This window comes from Giraffa tippelskirchi, chromosome 7 (genome assembly GCF_054371585.1).
Source record: "Giraffa tippelskirchi isolate mGirTip1 chromosome 7, T2T-mGirTip1v1.2.pri, whole genome shotgun sequence".
Classification (NCBI taxonomy): Eukaryota; Metazoa; Chordata; class Mammalia; order Artiodactyla; family Giraffidae; genus Giraffa; species Giraffa tippelskirchi.
In genome coordinates, this window is record NC_137281.1 from 134941756 (window position 1) to 134964499 (window position 22744).

The window sequence follows — 22744 nt, forward strand, 5'->3', positions numbered from 1 at the left end:
TGGGAGACTGGGGTTCGATCCTTGGGTCGGGAAGATCCCCTGGAGAAGGAAATGACAACCCACTCCAGTACTCTTGCCTGGAAAATCCCATGGACGGAGAAACCTGGTAGGCTACAGTCCATGGGGTCACAAAGAGTCGGAAACAACTGAGCGACTTCACTTTCACTTTCACAATGTCCCTATTTATCATGTAATATTTGCTCTGAAGTCTATTATCGTATTAATATAGTATGCTGATATTAGTATAGGCATTTTGACTCATTTTTATTAGTATTTTGGTATATATTTTCTATGCTTTTATTTTTTAAACCATCTGAATCTTCATATTTAGATAGTCCTGCAACATCAAGAATTATTATACAGCGATCACATGAGACTTATCTCAGGAATACAAGGTTGGTTCATAAAATAATTAATGGGATAGCAGATATTAATGAACTAAAAGACAAAATCACATGATCGTATCAATAGATACAGAAAAAATTTTTGGCAAAATCCAACACTCATTTGTGATGAAAACTCTTGTTATACTAGGAATATAAGGAAACTGTCTCGCTCCAATAAAGGGAATCTACAGAAAAATCCTACAACTAATAATTAATGGTAAAAGGCTGAATACTGTTCTGTTAGTATCAGGAAACAAGTATTATGTCTGCTCTCATCTTTCCTCTTCAACATCATACTAGGGGTTCTGTTCAGTGCAATAAAGCAAGAAAAAAAAGGATTGGAAAGGATAAACTAAAATTGTTTTAATTCATAAATGGCATAATTTTCTGGGCTTCCCTCATGGCTCAGCTGGTAAAGAATCTCCCTGCAATGCGGTAGGCCTGGGTTTGATCCCTGGGTTGGGAAGATCCCCTGGAGAAGAGAACAGCTACCCACTCCAGTATTTTGGCCTGGAGAATTCCACGGACTGTATAGTTTTCTACCAAAAAAATCAGAATAATCTATGAAAAAGCTACTAAATCTAACAAATATTTTCACAAGTTTGTTGGGTACAAAATTAATATAAAATTTCAATTTTATTTATACACACCAGCAATGAAGAAGCGGAAACTGAATTTAAAAAATAGTATCATTTAGAGTAGTAATATAAAACATGAAATAATTAGGAAATATTCATGCTGAATGTTATAAAACAGTGATGAGAGAAATCAGGAAGGTTTAGATCGAATGAAGGCATATGACCTATTTATTAGATTGAAAGACAAACTATGGTCATGATATCAATTATCTCCAAATTAATCTATAAATGGTTATACACAGTTCAGATACGAGCAAAAATTTTCGTATAAATTGACAATGGAAAAGGAAAAAGATCTAGAATAGTTGAAACATATTTTGAAAAAGAACAAAGTTAGAGATCTCATACAATATGATTTTAAGAATTAATCAAGCTATAGTAACCAAGAAAGTATATTATTTGCTAGAGAATGGACACATAAATCAGTGGAATAGAAAGGATAGGCTAGAAATAGTCCAACTTATAAATGTCATTGGATTGCTAAAAAAGGTAGTTCACTAAGAAACGATCGACTTTTGAATAAATGATGCTGTAATGACCAACCTAGATAGCATATTTAAAAGCAGAGACATTACTTTGCCAACAAAGGTCCGTCTAGTCAAGGCTATGGTTTTTCCAGTAGGAAAAGGACTGGAGGCAAGTGGAGAAGGGGACGACAGAGGATGAGATGGCTGGATGGCATCACCAACTCAATGGACATGGGTTTGGGTAAACTCCGGGAGTTGGTGATGGACAGGGAGGCCTGGCGTACTCTGATTCATGGAGTCACAAAGAGTCCGACACGACTGAGTGACTGAACTGAACTGAACTGAATAATAAATTGATACATTAAATTATTAATAGCTCAAAGCAGAAATTTATTGTTTTAACATTTCTGAAGGACAAGAAGTCTGAAATCAAGGTATTGGCAGAGCCATATATTCTGTGCAAACTTAGAGGGACTCCTTCCTTGTCTCCTCCTAGCTTCTAATGGTTTTCTAGAAATTTTAGGTGTCCCTTGGCTTGCAACTTTACAATTCCAGTCTCTGTCTTTGCCATCAAATGGTGTTCTCCCTGGTTGCTTAAGGCTTAAGATGGGAAAATGGCTTTACTGGCCTCCAATAGCTGTTTTATTAGATGCAATGAAGCAGGTGATATAGAAGCAAAAAGTAAAACGGCAGGAGAAGAAGAAATGATAAAGATAAGATCCTGCGCCGAAAGAGAAACTAAGAAAAAAGATGATATTCCAGAAGAAGACAAAGGAAATGTCAAACAGTGTGAAATCAGTTATGTAAAGAAATTCCAGAGCTTCCAAGACCACAAGCTTAAAATAAGTAAAGAAGACAGTAAAATTCTGAAAAAGAACCGGAAAGATGGATTCTTGCATGAAACATTTCTGGACAGGAGAGCCAAATTGAAAGCTGATAGATACTGCAAATGACCAGGATTTTTGTTTCTGTCTTCTCCTTTTGTTTTTTTGCTGAATAATCAGTGTTTTTACAGAAAAAAGCTCCTGCTCCTGCTTCAGGCTTCACATTGCTGTTTTCTTGTAAGAACATAGTTTCATTGGATCATCGGTAACATTGATGATGAGAAGACCATGTAGTAACATTTTCAGAATGTGAACATCAAGTAATTTTGAGATTATAGCTATAGATCCAAACAGTAATTTGAATGTAAGAGACAATATTTTCAGTCAAATAAGGCCTGAAAAGTTTACTTCACAAGAGTCTTCTTTGAGGACATTATTAGTGGCAGTTCTCCAGGAAGGGAGAAGTAAACCCATGAACACACTCTGAGATGCATTAAAAGAATGCTGAACAAATAACTTGGTGAATTTTACTGTTTTCTAAATAAGTAAACCTCCTCATGTTATACAGTATTAGTCAGGCTCTGCTGAGATAGTAAATTAACGCTGGTCACTCAGTGGCTTAATCTAACAGAAGTCTATCTTCACATCATATGTGCATATAACATAATATCCACACAGCAGAAAATCTCTGTTCTTTTTGAACATGTGGAATATTGTTTTAAAATGACCAAATATTAGGCCACAAAGAAATCTCTAATAAATAGCATAAAGTCAACATCATAGAATTGTTAAATTATAATGCAGTAAAATTAGAATCAGTGCAACAGTGATAATAAAAATTTTCCGTATGTCCAGAAGCTAAAAAACAAACAAAACCCTGAATAAAACATTGTCTAAAAAGAATAAAAATTATAAGATTTCAGGTTGTTTCTGAATTACAGAAGAAACAGACACATACACAAAAAGAAATCAAGGTATATATATATGAGGCTACCTGATAAACAGAATTCTGAGAAGTTCTCCTAAATTCCTATCTCTCCTCAAAATTCCCTTCCCTCAGTGTAGGTGAGGGAATATGACAAGACAGTCATTCTCTTAATTGGGTTATACTATATAGCAAAGGTGAAGGAATTTTGCATATTTAATTTAAAGCCCCTCATCAGTTGACTTTGTTGTTGTTGTTCAGTCACTCAGTTGTGTCTGACTCTTTGCAATCCCATGGACTGCAGCATAGAAGGCTTCTTTGTTCTTCACTATCTCCTGGAATTTGCTCAAATTCATGTCCAGTGAGTTGGTGATGCCATCCAACCATCTCATCATCTGTCGCCCCCTCTCCTCCTGCCCTCAATCTTTCCCAGCATCAGGGTCTTTTCCAATTAGTTGGCTCTTTGCATCAGGTGGCCAAAGTGTTGGAGTTTCAGCTTTAGGCCTTCCAATGAATATTCAGGGTTGATTTCCTTTAGGATTGACTGTTTCAATCTCCTTGCAGTCCAAGGGAGTCTCAAGAGTCTTCTCCGGCTCCATAGTTGACTTTGAGTTATTTCAAAGGGAGATTGTTCCCAGTAGGCCTGATCTAATTAGTTAAGCACTCAAAAAAAGAGATCCCCCTGTTGTTTTGAAGAAGCAAGCTGCAATATTGTGAGGACCAGGTGGTTAGGGCATGGTCTCTGGAAGCCCTGCAGGGGTAAGCTGCCAGCCCAACAACCATCAAGCAAACAAACAGGGACTTTAACTTGCAGCTAACAGTTTGAATTTAGTCATCAGTCTGAGGGATATGGGAAGTAGATCTTTCCCTAGTCAAGCCTGCAGACGAGGGTGCATCAGGCCTTCTTTATAATCTATGTAATTGTGCAGAAAGTGAAACAGTGAAAGTGAAGTCGCTCAGTTGTGTCCGACTCTTTGCGACCCCATGGACTGTAGCCTACCACGCTCCTCCATCCATGGGATTTTCCAGGCAAGAGTACTGGAGTGGGCTGCCATTTCCTTCTCCAGAGGACCTTCCCAACCCAGGGATTGAACCTGGGTCTCCCACATCTATGTAGGCAGATGCTTTACCATCTCAGCCACCAGGGAAGTCTGCTGCAGAAGTCTCAGCTAAAAAACACCAGGCTCTTAACCCACAAAAACTGTGATACATTTGTTTTAAACCTCCAAGATTGTGGTAAATTTTTATACAGCAATAGAAAATTAATACAGGCTGATAAAATTTGATCTCAAACCAAATGAAGTAGAAATATCTATATATTAGATATTTCTACTTCATTTTACTTAAGTGTATAGATGCAAAAGCCCTTATATTAGTTACCTGAATTCAACAATGTATGGAAATAATACATCATATGGGTTTTAGCAAAGGTTGATTCTTATGTCATTTTCATCTTTTCTACTCCCAACTCCAAATCCCACTCATCTATCAATATTTCGGAGTAAACAAGCCTGAGAAGGCTGCATAAGATGAGACAAGATGAGATAGCATGAGTGCAGGAGAAGAACCATTGCGGTATCTCTATTCTCTGGGGTGTACAAGGGCTGGGGAAGAAGAGATGATCATGGATCCTGGAGACCCATGGACACACTCCTACCCTTGAGGGAGGGGCTCCTCAAGAATTTCCCTTGGTCTTTAGGAGCTGAGAAGGAGCTGAAATGATGATGTGAGATGAGACTACTCCATCTTTAAGGCTTAGAGAGAGCAAAGATATTATAAACCGAGAGTCTTTCCTCTGATCCAGATTGACAGAGACTTCTGAAACTTCTTTCTATTCCACAGAAAGCTTCCACTTTCTATTTCCACAGAAAGCCAGACACAATTAGTGGACAAAGAAAACTTACAACACTCCTGAGGGAGTACTACATCCAAAGAGTAAAAGACCAAGAATATATACCTATAAAATTCATAAATTCTAAGGACAAAACACAATCTGACAAACTTCTAAATTTTTTTAAAAAGCTATTTACAAAGGAAAAGTAATCACAGAACTTCAGACTTCTGGTTAGTATTAGATTATTTCTCACTTTAACTTATATTCTTTGAATGTTATACAACTATGTCCCACCCTCATTGCAACACACTTAAATCTATAAAGGTAATTTTCAAGAAATGAGATTATATCAGTATAGTTTGGCATTGATGACTTTGCTATGCTTATTCATGCATGCTAAATTGCTTTAAATCATGTCAGACTCTTTGCAACCTTATGGACTACAGCCTCCCAGACTCCTCTGCACATGACATTCTCCAGGCAAGAATACTGGAATGGGTTGCCATTTCCTTCTCCAGAGGATCTCTCTGACCCAGGGGTTGAACCTTTATCTCTTATGTCTCCTGCCATTGGCAGGCGGGTTCTTTATCACTAGCACCACTTGGGAAGGAACTATGCCTATAGTGGGTACTTATTAATTAGGATTTACGAAATTCTGACTCCCAACTCCAAAATGATACAGTGAATATGTAAGTGTGAAAGGAAGATATTCACAGATAATGTAAGCACTGAAAGAATCCATCAGCAGCATAACCTATTTGAGTGAAACATTGGAGAAGCAATAAATGGATCAGTGCAAAAATTCCAAGAAAGGACACTGTGGAGTAAAGAACATTTCAATGCATACACATTAAAACAATGCATATGTAGAAAACTGTCTAGGAAGAAGTGACTTAATGATATTTTAAGCATAAGGGACCAACTGTAAATAAAAAATTGTTAATATTACTCAGCTATATCAGCAAAACTTAGCACATGGAAGAGAGGATGGGTGGTATTTGGAAAAGATAAAATTAGTAAAAGAATCCCCAAGTCTCATCTATGTCATGGAGGAAAAAAATGGGCAGGTAAAAATATTTAAAAGTCACAATTTATTGGCAGAAACATATTGGTTGAAAATGTTTTGGAAATCTTGATTGTATATGAGAGTAAAGCAATGGAAAATAATATTAAAAGTGTATATATGTATATAACTGAGTCACTTTGCTGTATGGCAAAGTGTGCCATTTACAGTGGTACAGAATTGTAAATCAACTATATTTTAACTTAAAAAATTTAAAAAATAGTAAAGAAATATGTGTTTGACAGTAAGCATTGAGAAAAGAACATAGTAGTTAATGCAATGAAAAGCTTAATGAAACTCTCAAATTAAGAAATGAAAAAGGATATGAATAACAATTTGATCAAACTGAAAAAAATATGGAAAAGAAAAAAACATGAACCAACATCAAATAAAAAATGACTATAAATACATAGTGATACATCATTAAAGCATCTAGTCCTAACAGTCCTGGTAAATAGGATCAATAATCCTGGAGACGACAACTAAAATGGCTTGACAAAAATATCACCTTCTAAAAAGTTCAGAGACCTAACAAGAGACTGAAAAATTGTGAGACTGAAAATAGGAAGAGAACTACACCTCAGAGTTGAACCAGAACTGTTTGTGCCTCAGGAGCAAATGCCCATATAGAAAAGGCAGCTCAGAGACAGTTTCTGGTAAAGGGTAAGAGATGTGAGGTGTAGGGGGCTGAGTCTGAGCTTACACGGATTAAGCAAAAGGGGAAGAACTTTTGTTCATAACACTCCCTGCCATCTAAGGTTTTTGCCCTGAGGCCATTTTCCAATTTTGGGGAAGTTGCTGAAAGGATGAATATTCTTGGTGTTTTTGTGAGGTAGAGGAAATGAGATTTGGAGTTTTGTGCCCACCAACAGCAGAAGCTCCATTGTTAACAGTCCTAACCTGGACTGGGACTCTGGAGAGCTGTTTTTTGACTACGCTCTGAATAGTCATCTAGTTGAACAAGGAAATTCTCAGCCCTTGGTTCTGAGAATGTTACTGCCCTCAGATGCCCTGCAAAAATAGGCAAAATCCTCCCTCAAGAAGGTTTCATCGTCCTAGATTTGAAGTTATCTCTGAAAATATTTTTCTAATAATATATTCAGAAAATACTATAAATCATACCTGGTGACAAGATAAAATGATCCAGAAACAAGAGAAGATACCAAGGGACTTTAGATAATAAAAGTGATCAGATACAGACTTAAAACAACATCTCTGTTTCTGAGATTAAAATCATACTTTAAAAACATCAGCAAGAAATTGGAAACTAATACAAATAACATTAAAGCACTGAAAAAGACCTGAGTAGAAATTATAACCACTAATAACAAATTAAAAATTAATGAATGAATTTAACAACAGATTGATAAGCTGAAGATGTTAAAGAAATTATCTACAATTAAGGACTAAAGGCAAGGATGAAAAATACAGAATGGTAAAAGCTATAGTTGATACAGTAGAAAGGTCTAAGATACACTTGAGTCCAAGTAAATAAGAAGAGAGTAGTGCAGAAATAATATTTGAAGAGATAATGGCTAAGAACTTCTGGTACCTGATAAATACATAAATTCAAAGATTTGAGGAGGATGTATTTAAAAAACATAATATGTGGGTTCAGGCATGCATGAACAAAGTACTCAAAGACAGAGGAAACTGAAAACTAGACAATGAAAAATCTTAAAAGCAACTAGACGATAAGTTGCACTCAAAAGCATGATAGACCCCAACTAAAATAAATAAGTTTATTAAAAAAAAAAAAAAGAAAGCATGATAGATTGATGGCTAATTTCTTTCTACGACCTTTGGAAGTTAGAAGAACAATAGAAAAAGACCTCTAAGCTAATAGAAAGTTATTGACAAGCTAAAATTCTCTACCTAGTGATTATACCCTGGAAGAATGAAATCAAAGATATTTTCAGATCAAAAAGCAAAGCAAACAAAACTGAGAATATCTTATCAGTAAACACAAACTGAAAATTCTTAAGGTGATTATGAAACAAAAGGAAAATGATCCCAGGTAGAAACTCTGTTATAGTAGATAATTTTATTTGTATAAATAAAAATCTTAATCCTAATAATGAAGTTAGAAATAAACATAAATTATAAACACAAAATTTTTATTTGATCAAATAAAATTAAAAAATGCATATTTAGACATGAAATATTTGAATATCCCAGTTGATTTACAAATTTTTGAAATACAAATCTTAATAGTTATAAATGGCATGAACTACAGACATGAAAATACTTTGGGGAAGAGTTAAGTCTCTGTTGACCACATACATGTCTTCTCTAGATCATTTTGTTCTTAACTATTTCAGGGGAGAAGGAGGATGTTTAGGAGATTAAGATACTTGGGACTACCAGAATAGCTCCCATTACCCAATTTTCCTCATAGCTTAACTTTGGCTAAATATATATTTGCTTTTGAGTTTGAATGTGGGATACCCAGGACAGGAATATTTGGGACATCTGTTCCACCAGTATAATTTCAGAGACTAAAAGCTGAGATATCTTTTAAAAATTGTGTAATCTATACATACTTTCAATCAACTAAATTAGAATATCTAAAGATAGGGCTCAGAAATCAGTCTTTCTAAAAATTTCTCAATCCAGCACTAAACTGAGAACAGGAATTTGGAAACCACATCTATAACAAAATCTGCGATTTACACTAACAAATCTGATTAGTTCAGATTAGGGTGCTATAAAGAAGCAGCCAATAAGACTGTTGCTCTAAAGTGTCTTTCAGTTTAATTGGGAGAAAAAATGTATAGAATAAGTTATACACTTATAAAGGTCATAACGAATGGAAGCATAGCACAGGGAAAAGTAAGGCAGAGGCAAGGATGGCATCATGGAAGAGACAACGTGCTAAAAAGGGGATTGAATGAGAAGGGAGGGCCAGGAAAAACTGTTAAGAAGTGGATTTTCCAGACAAAGGGATTGGTATATAAAAACCACACTATTAAAAATTCTTAATGGTGTTTTTATAGGCCCTTAAACCTGGGAGTGAACAAACTTCCCTAGGGGAGACCTTGAGAGCTTCCATTTATAATCAATTAACTCATGTTAACAATTCATGAAATTCTATGCATTTGGCATAGAATTGTGATTAATATACACTTGAGAACATTTTCAAGTGGAATCTTTTGTTTAAATACTCTCTTCCCACTGCTTTTGCAACCATTCTCTTTTGATTACAGCCAGTATGAGGAACAAAAGATATTTGTAAACTCAACATGCAATGAGGGTACTAGTAGTGGTGGTGATGATGATAGTGAGAAAGATCTCATATGTGAGCAGTGTGGCCAACCCTTGCTACTTTGCCTAAAGTCCAGGTGCAGAACCAGTGGGGTGTGAAGAACCAGGGGAGGAGGTAGAATGAGCAGACAGTACATACAGCCTGCATCTGATGAGTCTAAAACACCGATACCAGGGATTAACATTGAATGAAGACTAAAGAGGGAAATTATCAGCCTTCATTCTGTGGGTTCTTTAAATGATTTGTATATTTACCTTACAAATAGATAAAATAAATTCCCCCACATGGGTTTAAATGGAGCCATGGCATCACGGACTGCAATTTCAGTGCTATCAAGAAAGCTGTTGCTATGGTTTCCATTATGTGGATGCTATAAATCCATGCAACTACACCAGTACACAACACAATTATGCAACTCTACTGTAGCACATCAGAATTATTCTTCCAGGTTTTTTTTTTTTTACTATGAGTACCAGAAAAGCCTAAAACCAAAAAACAAATCAATAAAATTATTATAACAAAATAGCAACCTTGATTCCCATATTCTGATTACAATTTTCCACATATTTTAGGAGGGCAGTTCAAAGTTTAGTATACTTCTAAGCTACATATTTTCACATGTTCTACATCTTTCTTGATTCAGTTTTCATTTATTTTGCCCACTTCGGGGTGCAGACATTTGAATAGCAAGGAGAATGTTGGCAATTTTTTATATTCTGGTGGAATCTTACCAAATATGATTCTTAATTGTAACATAAGACACATTTGAGTACATTATGTTCTTCCCTAATAGAAACAGTGGTATAATAAATGAACGCTTTAAATCAATATTAGATTTGCTAGTAATTCATTAAAATTTAACATTGTAATAGTTACATAGTTGAGATAAGAGTTCTGGTTTCCATTCTTTTTCTGAATGCTTAAATGAATATAACATTTGTGTTGTTTGTCATTTCCTTATTTCATTTCCCTAAAAGTGATCCTTAGAGGAATAAGGTAGATCTGTATAAAAAGGATCAATCATGCTGATAGTATTAATCAATGTTTAGTATTGTGATACTTATTCATAGTAAATAGCCTAGATGCTTAGGCAAGTACTTCTCACCAAAAAGAAATAATTTAAAAGTACATGTCATGGCTTCCTTTTGAAGTCTCTAATATATTTACACTCACATGTTCATATTCATAATGTTTTTACCATCTGTATCACTTCTTTAAAACTGCCCAGTAGTCTTAACTCTTTAACAATATTTGTGTAATTTAATTCAATGGGCATTTTTTAAGAAACTCTTATGGAAATCATGTACTGCTGGGTGCTCTGGAGTACATAAACACATGCACATATAACACTGTCTGTTTCCTCATAAGATTATTATTTAGTTAGGAAAAGAAGCCTAACTCTCAAACAATATAAAGTGGAATATTATTCAATGTTGAAAACATTATGTACTAAAATAAATTTTCTAGCCTTATGGATGATAGACTTTGTTGGGGTTACTGCTCAAATGCTGCATTTAGATAGGACCTAGAGACGTGAGAATAAAAGGCAATGATTTGTGAACTCATGGGTTCATGATACCAGGCCATTCTTTTTTTTTCCTTCTCAATGTGCATCCATCATTTCTCCACCCCTGTGGGCCCTTCATCATCTCAAGCTTCCAAAATGTCCCAGGGGAAAAAAACATAGAGTCTCCAAACAGACTTTGAATAATCATAAACTCGGTTTTGTTTGTATTGGCTAATATGTATCTTATGATGCTTGGGTCATTTGTTGCTTATCTGTCTCTTGGAGCCATGACTTGCCTTTGAGTACAAACCTTTAGTAGGTCATTGTATTATGCTCTGATGTCTCATTGGTCTCCTTCTTGTCCTGTAGCCCTTAATCTACATGCCCCTCTGACTGTGCTGTGTAGCATATGCAGGTGTATTTCTCTAGAGGTAGGGGTAACCAAGCTGCAATAAAGCACATAATCCAACCTTTTAATTATCTCTTTTCTATTAAAAACCTGTTGTTAAAGGTAGCACCTATAAAAATGAAAGAATCAATTTATCATTCTCCGCAACAGCTTTAGAAAACTTGACAATGTGCTCTTCCCTCACATCCAGCACTACTTCCAGAAGCTTACTAAACCAAACTCACTGTGACTACTGATCCTGAGCTAATATGTTCTTGAGATATGATCACTCTCAGTAAGATATGAAACTGATATTGGCACAAGACAAAAGCAAATTGATATGTCTTCTCTGGTTTTAAGGGTGGCTCGTATCACATTTTATTTATAAAGAATAACTTCTCTGTTCTAGAATATCTTACAGTAGGAAAAAACACTAGACTGTTCAGGTATGACTTAAATAAAATCCCTATGATTTTACAGTGGAAGTGACAAATAGATTCAAGGGATTAGGTCTGATAAAGTGCCTGAAGAACTATGGATGGAGGTTCATTACATTGTACAGGAGGCAATGATCAAGACTATCCCCAAGAAAAAGAAATGCACAAAGGCAAAATGGTTGTTTGAGAAGGACTTACAAATAGCTGAGAAAAGAAGAGAAGCTCAAGGCAAGGAGAAAAAGAAAGATATATCTATTTGAATGCAGAGTTCCAAAGAATAGCAAGGAGAGATAAGAAAGCCTTCCTCAGTGATCAATTCAAAGAAATAGAGGAAAACAATAGAATGGGAAAGACTAGAGATCTCTTCAAGAAAATTAGAGATACCAAGAGAACATATCATGCAAACATAGGCACAATAAAGGACAGAAATGGTATGGACCTAATAGAGGCAGAAGATATTAAGAAGAGTTGGCAAGAATACACAGAAGAACTGTACAAAAAAGATCCTCATGACCCAGATAACCACGAAGGTGTGATCACTCACCTAGAGAGCCAGACATCCTGGAATGCAAAGTCAATTGGGCCTTAGGACGTATCATTATGAACAAAGCTAGTGGAGGTGATGGAATTCCAGTTGAGCTATTTCAAATTCTAAAAGATGATGCTGTGAAAGTGCTGCATTCAATATGCCACCAAATTTGGAAAACTCAGCGGTGGCCACAGGACTGGAAAATGCCAGTTTTTATTCCAATCCCAAAGAAAGGCAATGCCAAAGAATGTTCAAACAACCGCACAATTGCACTCATCTCACATGCTGGCAAAGTAATGCTCCAAATTCTCCAAGCCAGGCTTCAACAGTACATGAACAATAAACATCCAGATGTTCAAGCTGGATTTCAAAAAGGCAGAGGAACCAGAGATCAAATTGCCAACATATGTTGGATCATCAAAAAACCTAGAGAGTTTCAGAAAAACATCTATTTCTGCTTCATTGAATACTCCAAAGCCTTTGACTGTGTGGGTCAAAACAAACTGTGAAAAATGCTTAAAGAGATGGGAATACCAGATTACCTTATCTGCCTCCTGAGAAATCAGTATACAGGTCAAGAAGTAACAGTTACAACTGGACCTGCAACAATAGACTGGTTCCAAGAACAAATATCTCATATCTGTCAGAGAAAATCCATTGCTCTTCTGTCCCTTGGTTTGATAAAAAGCTAAAAAAAGAAATCCTCACTCAGAAAAAAAATGAGATTTGAGTCCTATCCACACTGTCAAGATGGCATCACAAGTAGAAACCATCTAATGTGATTAAAGATTATTACATTCAGGTTGTTCAATACGCATGATGATATGTTCCTCTATCACTAGTAAGAAAAGTCTAGCTAAGCTATCAATAAGTAAGAGAAAGTTCTGTAACACCCAGTTCTGGTGCTAAGAAACTACAAACCTCTCTGACTTATCACCCTCAAGTGCTGTTATCAGTGAAAATGCTCCAGTTTCAGCTGAATTTTTCCTCATGCATAAATGACCTTTTTGTGAATTAAAGACAGCCTAGTAAGTAAGCATCAGAGTGCAGAGCCTGAGTTTATATGACCTCATTGTGTCAGCAGACCATACCAGATGGTTGGAATAATTTAGATTGTCAGAATTCCTGGAGTATCTATACTTCCTGGGTTCCTTTGTCACCTAAGGGGCAGAATCAGAGCCAGGGTTGAGATAGTGTTCTAGGCATGACTGAATTCATATTCCTGCCATTACATAAAGATCAATTTGTTCTTTATTACTTAACCAGAGAAGAAATTAGGAAAAGGTAGATTCTCTATAAACCTCATCAGAAAATATACTAAATAATGCATTGGGATAGCTTTTCTGTATTCATAAGAGGCTTCAAACCTCTTACATTGTATTTAAAATAAACTGAAGTCATTAGTTATGTAATCATCCCTCTGAAAATATTATGGAGCCCATAATGTGTTCTCAGGGCAGCACTTGTGGTTCCTATGTTCTTGACTGTCAAGGAACTTACAGTTTCACTGATTAAGTAGCACTGACCCTCCTCAAAAAGACTTGAATTTGCATATTATCTATAGTATAAGTAGATACCAAAGCAAAGGAAGTTAATGAATTAGAAAGTCAAGAGAAGAGTGAAAGTCAATGATGAAAATGCTATTCTAATGAAGTTGCAGAGACCCCAAAACTGTAAAGAAAATAGACTGCAAAGAATTTAGAAATTTATTTTTTCCAAAAATGGAGATCTAGAAATTGGAATAATAAAGACACTTGACATTAGTCAATAGTCAGGTCAGTATTGTGGAACAGTTAAGTATGGATTCAGGAAGCCTCAGAGGCACAAGTTAAATATCCACTTCTATTGTGGATGAAATTAACTAGCTTCTCTGTGCCTAAGGGTTGGGTTTCCCAGGTAGCTCAGTGGTGAAGAATCCACTTGCCAATGCAGGAGACCCAGGTTCGATCCCTGGGTCAGGAATATCCCCTGGAGAAGGGAATGGCAACCCATTCCAGTATTCTTGCTTGGAAAATCCCATGGACCATGGTGGGTTATAGTCCAGGGGACTGCAAAGAGTTGGACACGACTGAGCACACACATGTGCCTAAGGGTTATCATTTCTAATGTAGGAATAACAACACCAATTTTATAGGATCATTGTGAGAATTAAAATACGAAAAGTGCATAGAAGAGTACCTGACTCAGAATAAGTGTTCAGAAAATGTTAGTTGTTTTTAACATTAATGGAGCACTTAACTTTGTGCTGGTCATAAATTTAAGCAATTTACATTTTTTAATCTCATTTAATACAAAGACACTAAGAGGTTTAGATGAAGAAATAAGAACAGACAAAGCAACTTTCCTAAAGTTACTAAAGCATAGTGTCTAAGAAAAGACATTCAGAAGGATGGGATGGGGAGGGAGGTGGGTGGGGGGTCCAGGAGGGGGAACACATGTAAACCCATGGCTGATTCATGTCAATGTATGGCAAAAACTATTGCAATGTTGTGAAGTGATTGGCCCCCAACTAAAATAAATAAATTTATAAAAAATAAAAAAAAAATAAAAAAAATAAAAAAAAAAAAAAGAAAAGACATTCACTGACATAGGTAGTTTGAATCCAGAGTCCATGCTCTTAAGTCTTTTACCTCACTGTGCAAGCTTTCTTAACTGCTTCACTTCTTCCTGCCTATATATTTCTTTTCTAAGGACAGTATATCTGAAAAATATGAAAGAATTAGTTTTTACAGATGTAATCATTATGGAAAATGCTCTTATCAAAACAACTACTTGTATTACTGGATTACTGTTGGTTACATGGATATTCTTGCTACAAACTATCTTACTTTGGGTTAAGTCTACACTTGTCTAAATCTAGTTAGGGAGCGTAGGCTTCTGTATAAAATTAGAGTGATCCATTTTGTAAAAGATAAATGTTGTTTTATTTAAATTCATATAGTCTATTTTATAAAGAAGAAGCTCTTAAATGTGTCACTTTGGGAAACGATTTTGGCCAGAACAAATGAGGATAGAAGTTTACCCAGACAATAGGGGGCTTATAGCATCCAAGAGAGACAAAGGGAAAAGTAAACAGACATGTTTTCAGGTCCAAGTAGGAGCTATATTCAATTAGGTCAGCCAAAGGAGGCATGCATAGAATCCTATTGAGACCATGAGGATAACCCACAAAAGCTGTTCCCAGTCCAAAATCCAGATGCAAAAAGTGAAGAAAGAGGGAAAAGGTTTAGAGGATTAGCAGCAGAGTTTATAAACAACAATATAGCAAGGCCAAAGTCCAAAACTCTGAACAGCAAAACACCATATTCCACAAGTGGTCAGTGTTAAGGTGATCCATCACTTACTTGACTGTTACTGGGAATAAAGAGGAAAACAGAACCCATGATCCCACACAAAGTCACTGTCTCTAATGCCATCTACCAGGGATTCCAGTGTAGAAATATTGAAGAAAAAGATTAAAGCACATGGGGAACATACTTCAATAAGGTGTAAATACTAAAGAAAGCAAATTAAAGCATATGTTGAAATATAGTTTTTTTATAAATAGGTAATGATGTAGCATTTTCACAAATGTTTTAACGTTCAATAATTAACTTGTGAATAGCCTGTGTTTTTGCATCTTTTATTTGTAAAAGGCCTTTCATATGCCAAATCTTTGCTCTTTCCATCCCTGGTGAAACAGATATTTTGGGGCTTTCCCATGATGGCATTGGCTGTCTCCAAATAGTTCAGATTTGGAATCTTGACCATTTTGTTTGTTCAGCAGTGATTGTGAAATTGCTGATTATCCTAATTGATCTTATTAATTTAAAAAGGAGTAGAAAGTAGATGAATGGATAAAAAAGTGGTATATGTAATATATAAATGGAATACTATACAGCCATAAAAAGAATGAAATAATGCCATTTGCAGCAACATGGATAAACCTAGAGATTATCATACAAAGTGAAGTAAGTCAGAAACAGAAATATTTTTGATATCACTTATATGTGGAGTCTAAAATAATGATACACATGAACTTATTTACAAAGCAGAAATAGACTCACAGACATAGAGACAGACTTGTAGTTGCCAAGGGGAAGAAAGGGCAAAGGGTGTGTTAGGAGTTTGGGATTAGCAGACATGAACTATTATATATAGAATGGAAAAACTACAAGGTCTTACTGCATAGCACAGGGAGCTATATTCAATATTTTGTAATAAGCCATAATGGGAAAATGCATAAAGAAATGTGTGTGTATGCACATGTATATATATATGTGTGTGTGTGTGTATAAACAGAAACTAATATAGCACTGCAAATCAATATACTTTAATGAAATAAGTTTATAAAACAAAAAAAGAAGTGGAAAAGTAAAATATTTGATACTAGAAATTAAACCTCTACATGTCATGAACTTGTATGTGGGAGAAGGATGGAAAAATCATTTAGGTATTCTAGAATTGATGAAACTTTAGTTTCATTTGAAGAAACATTGGACTTCAAACAGTAAAATAATTAAAAGAGCATGAATATAATATTGGAAAAATATCCTTGATTATTGTATCTAAGAACATAGAAAAAAATAAAGGATTTCTTTTTCATTTTTCAAACAGAACATCCTTAGCCCCTCTCTGATAATCCCTGTCCTATACCTCATCCCCCAACACATACACAGTCAAGTTGACTTTCTCAAATTCCAAAAATAGTATGGAATGTTTAAAATGCATTTTGCATAAAAATTAGGGATGGCCTATAATTCAACCAATGAACACACCAATACACATACATATACACACAAAACAAGACTACGTAAGGACAACTAACAGTTGCCCCCACCATTAAAATAACTTTAGACATGAGCTTCAAGAATGTATGATTATCAGTAATGAACTACTTTCATCAGAGATCTTTTAAGTTAATTTAATATGATCCTTTGTATTTACTTAAGAGTATTTCTCCAAAATAAATTTTCTATAATCATTTCAATAAGCCTTTTAGCCACTGTAAGGTGAGTGCAGAGAAAAAGAGAGAGAGCTGGGCAGTCAGGCAAGAAAAGGGAAATTTATTAGAGAGAAAAGAGAGGGTGACTGGCCTTTAAGGAGAACCAGTGTCCTCCCTTTCTGACGGAGTCCTTCTTATACCCCACCAAAGAAAAATTCTCTGAAGGGATGGTCATGTAGCCAGAGGTCTGGAATCCATGGTCTCACAGCTTTGAGAAGATAGATGCCAGTGAGATAACAGGATGCCATTTGGGCAATTTGTTCAGTTTCACAGATCATTGTGATTTTATTCTTTGTGAGGTCGACATAATGAGCCATCTTATCAATGAGACCCCATGTGGGCCCTATTAGCCACCCTTACCATTGTTTCTCTGAAAATAAGAAGAGAACTATGATTTTTAAAACATTATATTTTTTGAAAAATAAACAGTAATTCTATTTTGTCAGACATAAGTTCCCCCCCTCCCCACACCTAATTTTTTTAAAAAAGTAAGCGAGCACTTCCCTGGTGGCACAGTGTATAGGAATCTGGCTGCCAATGCAGGGGACGCGGGTTCTATCCCTGGTTTGGGAGGATTCCAAATGCTGCAGAGCAACCAAGGCTGCATGCCACAACTATTGAGCCTGTGTGCCACAATTACTGAGGCCCAGGTGCCCTAGGGCCTGTGCTCTCCAACAAGAGAAGCCACAGCAATGAAAAGCCTGAGCATTGCGATGAAGAAGAGCTCCACTCATGGCCATCAGAGAAAGCAATGAAGACCCAGGGCAGCCAGAAATAAATAAAATCATTTTTTAAAAAAGCAAGCTAACTGTTTAAGATCACTAAGTTCTTTGTTTTTGTTGTTTAGTCACTCAGTCATGTCTGATTCTTTGCAACCCCATGGACTGCAGCAGGCAAGGCTCCACTGTCCTTCACCATCTCCTGGAGCTTGCTCAAACTAATCCACTGAGTCGGTGATGTCATCCAACCATCTCCTCCTCCGTTGTCCCCTTCTCCTCCTGCCTTCTATCTTTCCCAGCCTCAGGGTCTTTTCTAATGAGTCGGCCCTTTGCATCAGGGGGCCAAAGTATTGGAGTTTCAGCTTCAGCATCAGTCCTTCCAATGAATATTCAGGGTTGATTTCATTTAGGATTGACTGGTTTGATCTCCTTGCAGTCCAAGGGAGTCTCAAGAGTCTTCTCCAACATCACAGTTTGAAAGTATCAATTCTTCAGCCTTTGGAATTCAATTGTGGTAGGAAGTCAGGGGAATTAATTTGATTCCATTTTAATCAGATGAATACAAGCTTTGAATTAGCTCATGGAAATGGTAGTGTTGTCAACCTATTTACTTTTAATCATTTGCCATTGTTAGGGGTATTTTTTTACTCTTAGTTGGCCATTTCCTCAGATTGTTTTGGGCCAAAACCACTTCAGTTAGTTAGCACACAATTATAAAGATCTAAACACGGCAAAGGTTCTAGCCAATTGAGTCATCCAGCCTGATGGAAAATCAAAGTATTCATGAGCCATTTCTGCTATTGACTCATGAGCTAGTTTTTCACTTAGTGATAATAAACCAAGATAATAGCCCAATGTGAATGAACTATCAATAGTTAATTTCATTACTGATGTTAAAAATCTAATCCACAGAGGCTTTGAGAAAATTCTTAGTGGTGACACTTTTGCTCTTAAGGGCTAAACCAGTACTTAATCTACAACTATAACATATATATGGCACTTATATCCTAAATTAAAGGTTTTCCATGAAGCTGAAATTGAGTCTTTACTTCTTGTTATGAGGCATAGACTTGCCATCATAATTTACAACATATTCTCTAGTCCTCACCACACTTACAATGGTGGGAACTGAGATAGGTATTTCAGATTTCTTTTGTTTAATTTTGGTTAAGCAACAGAAACTTATAAAATACAAAAATGTTTTAACAATATCATTATAATTACATTAAAATAATAATTGTAGCTAATATTTTTAGAGCATGAACAAACATTATTGTAGGAATGTAAACCCTTGAGACAAACTTTTATTATTATGTCCACTTTATATAGGAAAAACTAAGACAGAGGTAAGTAACTTGCCCAGAAGGATGCAATTAGTAAGCTGAAAATAAGGATTTGTTTCATGGAATGCCATGCTTTAGGTAATCTACTTTTTTCTTTTGTTCTCTGAATGTTGCTGCTGCAGTTGTGTCCGATTTTGTGTGACACTATGGACTGTAGCCCACTAGGCTCCTCTGTCCATGGAGTTTTCTAGGCCAGAATGCTGGAGTGGGTTGCCATGCTCTCCTCCAGGGGACCTTCCCAACAGAGACTGAACCCGGATCCCCTGCAATGCATGCAGATTCTTTACCACTGAGCTACCAGGGAAGCATTGTTCTCTGACTAGATAAGTTCAAATGCCGTGTCTCTGAATTTGTTTAGTCTTTCTTCTAATTGATAAAGTATGCTATCAATGTTCTGTATTACATTTTTCATTTCATTTGTTGCATTCTTTAGCTCCAGAATTTCCCTCTCTCTCTTTTTTAAATTTGTTGTTCAATTGCTAGTTCAGTTCAGTTCAGTCGCTCAGTTGTGTCTGACTCTTTGAGATCCCATGGACTGCAGTACCCCCGCGCTCCTATGTCCATCACCAACTCCAGGAGCTTACTCAAACTCATGTCCATTGAGTCAGTGATGCCATCCAACCATCTCATCCTCTGTTGTCCCTTTCTCCTAGTGCCTTCAATCATTCCCAGCATCAGGGTCTTTTCAAAAGAGGCAGTTCTTTGCATCTGGTGGCCAAAGTTTGGAGTTTCAGCTTCAGCATCAGTCCTTCCAATGAATATTCAGAACTGATTTCCTCTAATATGGACTAGTTGGATCTCCTTGCTGTCCAAGGAACTCTCAAGAGTCTTCTCCAACACCACAGTCCAAAAGGATTAATTCATTGGCATTCAGCTTTCTTTATAGTCCAAGTCTCACATCCATACATGACTACTGGAAAAACCATAGCTTTGACTAGATGGACGTTTTTTGACAAAGTAATGTCTCTTCTTTTTAATATGCTGTCTAGCTTGGTCATAGCTTTTCTTCCAAGAAGCAAGCATCTTTTAATTTCATAGCTGCAGTCACTATCTGCAGTGATTTTGGAGCCCAAAAATATAAAGTCTGCCACTGTTTCCATTGTTTCCCCATCTATTAGCCATGAAGTGATGGGACCAGATGCCATGATCTTAGTTTTCTGAATGTTGAGTTTTAAGCCAGGTTTTTCACTCTCCTCTTTCACTTTCATCAGGGGGCTCTTTAGTTCTTCTTCACTTTCTGCCGTAAGGGTGGTGTCATCTGCATATCTGAGGTTATTGATATTTCTCCCGGCAATCTTGATTCCAGCTTGTGCTTCATCCACTCCAGCATTTCTCATGATGTACATTGGAAATAAGTTAAATAAGCAGGGTGACAATATACAGCCTTGACATATTCCTTTCCTGATTTGGAATCAGTCTGTTGCTGCATGTCCAGTTCTAACTGTTGCTTCCTGACCTGCAAACAGATTTTTCAAGAGGCAGGCCATGTGGTCTGGTATTCCCAACCCTTTCATAATTTTCCACAGTTTGTGGTGATCCACACAGTCAAAGGCTTTGGCATAGTCTATAAAGCAGAAATAGATGTTTTTCTGGAACTCTCTTGCTTTTTTGATAATGCAACAGATGTTGGCAATTTGATTTCTGGTTCCTCTGCCATTTCTAAAACCAGCCTGAACATCTGGAAATCTATGGTTCGTGTACTGTTGAAGCCTGGATTTGAGAATTTTGAGCATTACTTTGCTAGCATGTGAGATGAGTGCAATTTGTGCAGTAGTTTGAAGATTCTTCAGCATTGCCTTTCTTTGGGATTGGAAGAAAAACTGACCTTTTCCAGTTCTGTGGCCACTGTTGAGTTTTCCAAATTTGCTGGCATATTTGAGTGCAGCACTTTCACAGCATCATCTTTTAGGATTTGAAATAGCTCAACTGGAATTCCATCACCTCCACTAGCTTTGTTCGTAGTGATGCTTGCTAAGGCCCACTTGACTTCACATTCCAGGATGTCTGGCTCTGGGTGAGTAATCACACCATCATGATTATCTGGGTCGTGAAGATCTTTTTTGAATAGTTCTTCTGTGTATTCTTGCCAGCCCTTCTTAATATCTTCTGCTTCTATTAGGTCCATACCATTTCTGTCCTTTATTTTGCCCAACTTTGCTGAAATATTGCCTTGGTATCTCTAATTTTCTTGAAGAGATCTCTAGCCTTTCCAATTCTATTGTTTTCCTCTATTTCTTTGCACTGATCACTGAGGAAGGCTTTCTTATCTCTCCTTGCTATTCTTTGGAACTCTGAGTTCAAATGGGTATATCTTTCCTTTTCTCCTTTGTCTTTTACTTCTCTTTTTTTCACAGCTATTTGTAAGGCCTCCACAGAGAGACATTTTTCCTTTTTGCATTTCTTTTTCTTGGCGATGGTCTTGATCCCTGTGTCCTGTATGTCACGAACCTCCATCCATAGTTCATTAGGTACTGTCTATCAGGTCTAATCCCTTGGTTATATTTCTCACTTTCACTGTATAATCATAAGGGATTTGATTTAGGTCATACCTGAATGGTCTAGCGGTTTTCCCCACTTTCTTCAAGTTAACTCTGAATCTGGCAATAAGGAGTTCATGATCTGGGCCACAGTCATCTCCCAGTCTTGTTTTTGCTGACTGTATAGAGCTTCTCCATCTTTGACTGCAAAGAATATAATCAATCTGATCTCAGTGTTGACCATCTGGTGATGTTTAGGTGAAGAGTCTTCTCTTGTGTTGTTAGAAGAGGGTGTTTGCTATGACCAGTGCATTCTCATGGCAAAACTCTATCAGCTTTTTTCCTACTTCATTCTGTACTTCGAGGTCAAATTTGTCTGTTACTCCAGGTTTTTCTTGACTTCCTACTTTTGCATTCCAGTCCCCTGTAATGAAAAGGACATCTTTTTTGGATGTTAGTTCTAGAAGGTCTTGTAGGTCTTCATAGAACCGTTTAACTTCAGCTTCTTCAGCATCACTGGTTGGGGCATAGACTTGGATTACCATGATATTGAATGGTTTGCCTTGGAAACGAACAGAGATCATTCTGTCGTTTTTGAGATTGCATCCAAGTACTGCATTTCAGATTCTTTTGTTGACTATGATGGCTATTCCATTTCTTCTAAGGGATTCTTGCCCACAGTAGTATATATAATGGTCTTCTGAGTTAAATTCACCCATTCCAGTCTATTTTAGTTTGCTGATTCCTAAAATGTTGACATTCAATCTTGCCATCTCCTGTTTGACCAACCACTTCCAATTTTCCATGATTCGTGGACCTAACATTCCAGGTTCCTATGCAATATTGCTCTTTATAGCATCGGACTTTGCTTCTATCACCAGTCACATCCATACTGGGTGGTGTTTTTGCTTTGGCTCCATCTCTTCTTTCTGGAGTTGTTTCTCCACTGATCTCCAGT

General features: G+C 36.5%; 1 long non-coding RNA gene across 1 annotated transcript in view; it reads left to right on the top strand.

The window, feature by feature from the left end:
• LOC145513442 (uncharacterized) overlaps positions 1-22744 on the top strand; it is a 185999-nt gene that overhangs the window by 109763 nt on the left and 53492 nt on the right. The window contains exon 3 of the long non-coding RNA XR_014059398.1: positions 332-395. This is a non-coding gene — a long non-coding RNA (uncharacterized LOC145513442). The remainder of the gene's footprint in view (positions 1-331; positions 396-22744) is intronic.